Here is a 6,000-nt window from a genome sequence, read left to right as displayed (position 1 = left end):
ACTGGACAGCCAAATTAGAGTGAGCAGTTTGGGAGGGCAAGGGATTGCAAGGGGAGAAAACCTGCACAAAGGTTGGTAGACCCTAAGGGAGAGAGAAAAGTGACATAAACAGAGAGGGGAAGAGAAGAGACACTTAAACCAACTCTGCTTTTTTCGTTTTTCTTTGTTTAGCCTGGATCTTATTCTGTTTACTGTCAAACGAACTCCCACTTTCTCTATTAATTATTTATTAATTTGGGGGGGAAAATTAAGGATAATTTGTTCACTCTAGTTTGCTGGTATTGACAGAGCAGCTCCACTTTCTATAGTGGGCTTTTTGAATGGGATCTGCTTTCTCCTCATCAGTGCTGGAAAAGGGCTAAGAGAAAGATTGCTGCCCTTAGCAAAGGGAAAATGCTTTAACTTTTCATTAATATTGTGTTTTTCATTGAATCGAGATGAGGAAATCAAAGATCTCTGAAGGTTGCTGAAGGTGGAGAGAGGCTAAGACCCTCATTATAACCCCCCTAATTTTTCTTTTAAAACGATTTACAGTCAGTGAATTGTTACGTTAATCTGAGACTTTCTCTCTCAAAAAAAGAGACAGAGATGATACATAGATGATACATAGATAGATAAATAAGATATAGATAGACGATTGACAGATTAGATAGATAGATAGATGGTAGATAGATAGCCGGATAGATAGACGGAGTGTTTGCAGTGGCTGCGGTTCACTGGATGCTATGTCTTACCGACTTGGCATAGGACACGGTGGTCAGAGGAAGAGAAGTTGTGACACGGTGCTCATACCTTCTCAATGGGAGAGGCTCCCAGTGACGCTGTGTACTGAAGAGCTGCCGTCCCCACTATGTCCAGTCTCTGCATTACCAATCTTTCCTTCCATTGAATATCAAAATGTCCATCATTCTTCTGATTTCCAGTAGAGCTACCACCTCTCTGATGAGACTCCTAATTATTATGAAGAAATTTCCACAACAGAAAGAAAAATGAACCAAGGCATGGTTACAAAGTTCTCTAGACAGGATGGGCTGAAATATTAGCAATAGACCCCTCTCCCCATAAAATCATTATACTATAACTTCCTATCATAAACAGGACTGGGACCACATAATCTCCTTTATATCTGGTCCTGTGTCTACCTCAGACTCTCTTATGTCTTAGTTCATTTAGACCCAAGACTACGGGGTTTCATGTAGCCTGGGATCTGGTGTGTAGTCATAAAATATTTTATGTAGAATTGTTTGTTGTAAATATGCAGAGTCCTAATATTCTCTCAGTGTTCCTGAACTTTTACATCTCTTTATGAGCCTTAGAGAGTTAGTTCCAGCCACCTATGAGAATAACCCAGGGAAATATTTTTCTAGAGCAATCTGAATGGTTTAATGCTGAGAAGGATGAACTTAACAGACAAAGAAAAGAACAACTCCAGAATCTACTGAATACCAACTTATCTAGCATCTTACACTCTGTAGTGTTTTCCCAAGACACATCTTATTAAATCCTCATGCCATAACCCTGTAAGATAGATGGGGAGGAATTATCCTTCTCTTAGAAACATTTGAGGTTCAAGACAGTAAGAAGCTTGTTCAAGATCACACTGCCTCTCTGTGGCTGATCTGGGACTTGAACTAGGTCTTTTGATCCCGGGTGTGAGACTTATGTTCCATTTCTACCCAAGGGTTTGAAAAGCTCATCTTTCTTTTATGGTGTTTCACAGGTTGGTGTATTCAGAAAGCAGCCTCTGAGACAGGGGGTTTATTACGGTCTACTCTTGGGATCAACCCCTGTGGAAAGGAGAAGGAGGAAGAAGGCTAGGCAGAGGGAGAAGTGAGCTCGGATGCAAGACCAGCGCCACGGGGAGCTCTGGATCCAGGTAGTTTGGTTCCAGGTCCCCCCTTCAGTGACCACATCTCATTTCCCCTGAATTTGTCAAGAGCAGGGACTGTTTATGTCTCTAATGTTTAGTGTAGTGTTTGACACATAAAAGACACTTCATGCTTTCCGAATGAATGAACAAAGTTGGAAAGAACCAAAATGCTTCACAGCAGGGAAGTGGTTAAATCAATTAGGATTAATACTTCAATGGAAAATCACTGAATCTCAATACAGAAAATATAACAATTATGAAAACTGGGGAACATGAAAAAATTGTACACTCTCGCAAAAGAAAAATAGCACCATGTAATTGTATATATGCTGGGTTGCAATGAGGGAAAACACATCTATTAACATGATAGAAAATAAATAAATGAAAATCATATTATATTAAGGTGAGGGGATTATGGGTGATTTTCATTTTTTAATTTAAGTTTCTTTCAGTGTTGCCATAGTTTAGCGTGTGCAATACTAATTACATAGTTAAAAAGAAAAGAAAACAAATCACCAGTTTGTGGCTTTTCCAGCACCACTGTCGGCCTGGGAGTGAGGCTGTTGAGCCCCAGCAGTGAGCTGGGGTTTATTGACATGGGGAGAAGATCTGGTGGTGGAAACCATTCAGCCACTCTGGAAGTCGGGGAATGCTATATTTTACTTCCTTAATCCACCCCCAGGGAAGACGTTAATCTCCTCCACTAGAGGCTCTTCCCAAATCTTTTTAACTCTTAAATTGAATCCTCAATATCTGCTGATTCAAAATTGCACTGAGTTAATGGAGTTTTGTTTCTTCTGATTCACGTTCACTTATCACAAGATGTTTGAATCCTTTAGCAAACTTTTTGTTCAATACAATCATACAAGTTCATTATTTGGCAGTGTTCTTTAAGCTTCTCATGGTGATAGACCACGAACCTATTCAGGGATTGCTGTCTTTTGGTGCAGAAAGAGACCCCTTTGCTCTCCTTCATATGCTTTGCAGGTGACTTAATAACACTCTGGCATTTTTGCTAGATAGATATTGATTCCATTTTGGCTAGTGTTCTAAATCCTCCAGGGTGCTCCAACCTGACTGCACTCTTCGCACAGAGGTTTAAAACCTGACCCTCACTCTTCCTCTTTGGATCCCTTCTCTCTTCTCTTAACTCTCTGAAGCAAATTCTGCCAAATAAAACTCTGCTGTTTGCTTAGCCACTGGGCAGTCTCTCCTGAGAGTGGGACCTAGGTCTGTTCTCTGATGCGTCCCATTCTCTGAGCAAATTTTCCCCCTCTTGTGAATCAAAGTCAAGGGTTTTACTTCACTTTACATTACCTCTGTGCTCTGCACGGCCACATTCACCCTCAGCACCAGGAAGAAGGAAGGAAGTCACATAGGCTCTCTCCTTTAAGAAAGTCTGATTTCACCAAAGATTACACAAAGGGTACTCTATTCAGTCGGTAATAAAGTTGTGAAAAAATCTTATCTGAATCTCAGTGTCTTCTTCTAGGTATGGTTTTTATACCCCTGGGTATGTTTTCTTATATATTAATGATCTATACTTTCTAATGTGGCTTTGAAGACACAGGATGTAGGCAAGGAAGAGAGTAATCAAGATGGGGAATTCTTGGAGATAAATATATATCTCTATACATATAAACACACTTCCCTCCATCCTGGATAGCACCATTTCAACCATCTAAAACCCTTGGGTTATTCTGGATAACTAAATAGTGATTTCAGGCAGCCAGGGACATACACATTTCATTCATTCATTCAACAAATTCTTGAGCACCTACTATGCATTAGGCACTGTTCTATTCTGAAGAAGGGATTAACAGAATTTGTGGGATAAAACGGCTGGCAGTCAGGGTAGGGAGAAGGTGTGTGTGTGTGTGTGTGTGTAACAGAAAAGCCCCAGAAGATGGAGACAGTGTGGGCCTAAATGCAGAGAGGGAAATGACTGAATGAGCTTTTAGAACACATTTTATTTAAGTTTTGTGTTGTTGTTTTTTTTTAACTAAACTGTAATCTGTCTTCATTACCCTCAACTGTAAGTCTGTTAATGGTACACGGAGTTGAGGGATAACACAGCCCCCCCTCCAGTATCCCTCTGCTCTGTGTGTTGGTGGCAGCACCGTATCGAGGGAGGACTGAGGCCCATGGTCCAGACGGCTGAGGCTAGAGGAGGCCCAGAGCTGGGGATCAGGGGAGAAGGAGAATGCTCACAGAATAGGAACCGATTTAGCCAACTGTAAATCCCCTGAAAATTCAAAGAAACCTCGCTTGAAGAGACTTTTGGACATTCTAACGTTATGACATGTAGGATGAGGGCTTGAGTAATTTAAATTTTAATTCTAAAAGATGGTGGAACCACAAAAAAGTTTATGAACTAATATTGGGTTGGCCAAAAAGTTCGTTCGGGGTTTCCGTAAAATGCTATGGAAAACCTGAACAAACTTTTTGGCCAATCCAATATAACTGATAGCAATATATACACTGGCAAAATTAAACAGATAATCACATTAGTGATATTTGCTTTAGGTCTTTTTTTTTCTTTTTTAGAACAATTGTTAAAGACAGATTAAAATTTTTTTCTCTCCTTCCCAGAAGTAAATCCTTTCTTAAAATTGCAGAATATCGGGGCTTCCCTGGTGGCGCAGTGGTTGGGAGTCTGCCTGCCGATGCAGGGGACACGGGTTCGTGCCCCGGTCCGGGAAGATCCCACATGCCGTGGAGCGACTGGGCCCGTGAGCCATGGCCACTGGGCCTGCGCATCCGGGGCCTGTGCTCCGCAACGGGAGAGGCCACAACAGTGAGAAGCCCGCGTACAGCAAAAAAAAAAAAAAAAAGAAAAAAAAATGCAGAATATCATTCCCATGTATAAGATATATAAGGGATATATTGTTTTGTGTTTTAAAATTTTGTGTAAATGACATAGTGTACTCCATCTTTTATAACTTTGTTTTCAGTCAATATTACATTCTTGACATTTCTCTATTTTGATACATGAGATCACTTTAACTGTTGTATGATAATGGATTGTTTTAATTAATAAGCCATAGTTTACCCATTCTCCTACTGCAGGACAGTTAGATTGCCTCTGCTTTTGTGCTAATACAAATATTGAACAAACATTGCAGCACTGAACATCTTTGTATTCATCTCTTTGTGCCCATGTGCTTTGATTTCTCTAGGGTGAACACCTGCAAGTTGAATTGCTGGTTTGTGGGATGTCTTAGCCTGGATCTCCTAGAAAAATCAGAGCCTGAGGCAAGGTTTAACAGCTAGTGCTTTATGAGGAAGCCAATCCTAGAGCAGTGAGGCTGAGAGAAGCAGAATGTGAGGCAGAGAAGGATAGGGAGCAAATGCAAGGTTTGTGCAAACGCCACAGCTTCAGAACAAGCCAAGACGAGCAGCTGGGCAGGTGGACCCACTTGGCCACACAAGGTGTCTCTGGATAGGCTTTAGGGGAACGTATTCCTAGGAACAGTTCCCTGGAGCAGGACAAGTGGAAATGGATCTGTTGGCTCCCTTTTCTCTTCTCTCTCCTATGGACAAAGTTCATTCAGAGGGGAGTAAATCACCCTGCACTTTCAGATTACATGCCCTGGCCTCTTCAGTAGCTGCTGGAGAAGCCAGATTCTACTACCCCTCCTCCGCTCTCACCTTCCTGTGGCCTGATGTGTCTTCCTGAACAGGAAGTGATGGAAGAGCCAGAGACTCTTGTACACCTGAAACATTGTAAATTAACTATACTTCAATGAAAAAAAGTTATTTATTTTTATTGAAGTGTAACTGACATAACATTACACTAGTTTCATGTGTACAACACAGTGGTTTGGTCTTCATGAGGGCAGCTCAGTGGAGTGGTGAGGGTGGAGGTCAGTGGTTGAGGAGTCATGGGAGGTGAGATGATGATGACCAAGAATGTACTATTCTTTCAAAATGTTTAGCTATAAAGAGAAGGTGAGAATAAGACAGATACTAAAGGAGGGTGCAGGAAGGTGGGATTGTCTTCTTTGCGGTGAGAATTCTGAGCATTGTGAGCTGAGGAGAAACAGCCAGCAGAGGGAGGGAGAGGCTGGTGACACGGGGAGGGAGTTTACAGATGATGGTGCGAAGTTGGAGGTGGAGCTGAATCCTGG

This window comes from Mesoplodon densirostris, chromosome 17 (assembly GCF_025265405.1).
Source record: "Mesoplodon densirostris isolate mMesDen1 chromosome 17, mMesDen1 primary haplotype, whole genome shotgun sequence".
Taxonomy (NCBI): Eukaryota; Metazoa; Chordata; class Mammalia; order Artiodactyla; family Ziphiidae; genus Mesoplodon; species Mesoplodon densirostris.
This window is presented reverse-complemented; position numbering follows the sequence as displayed.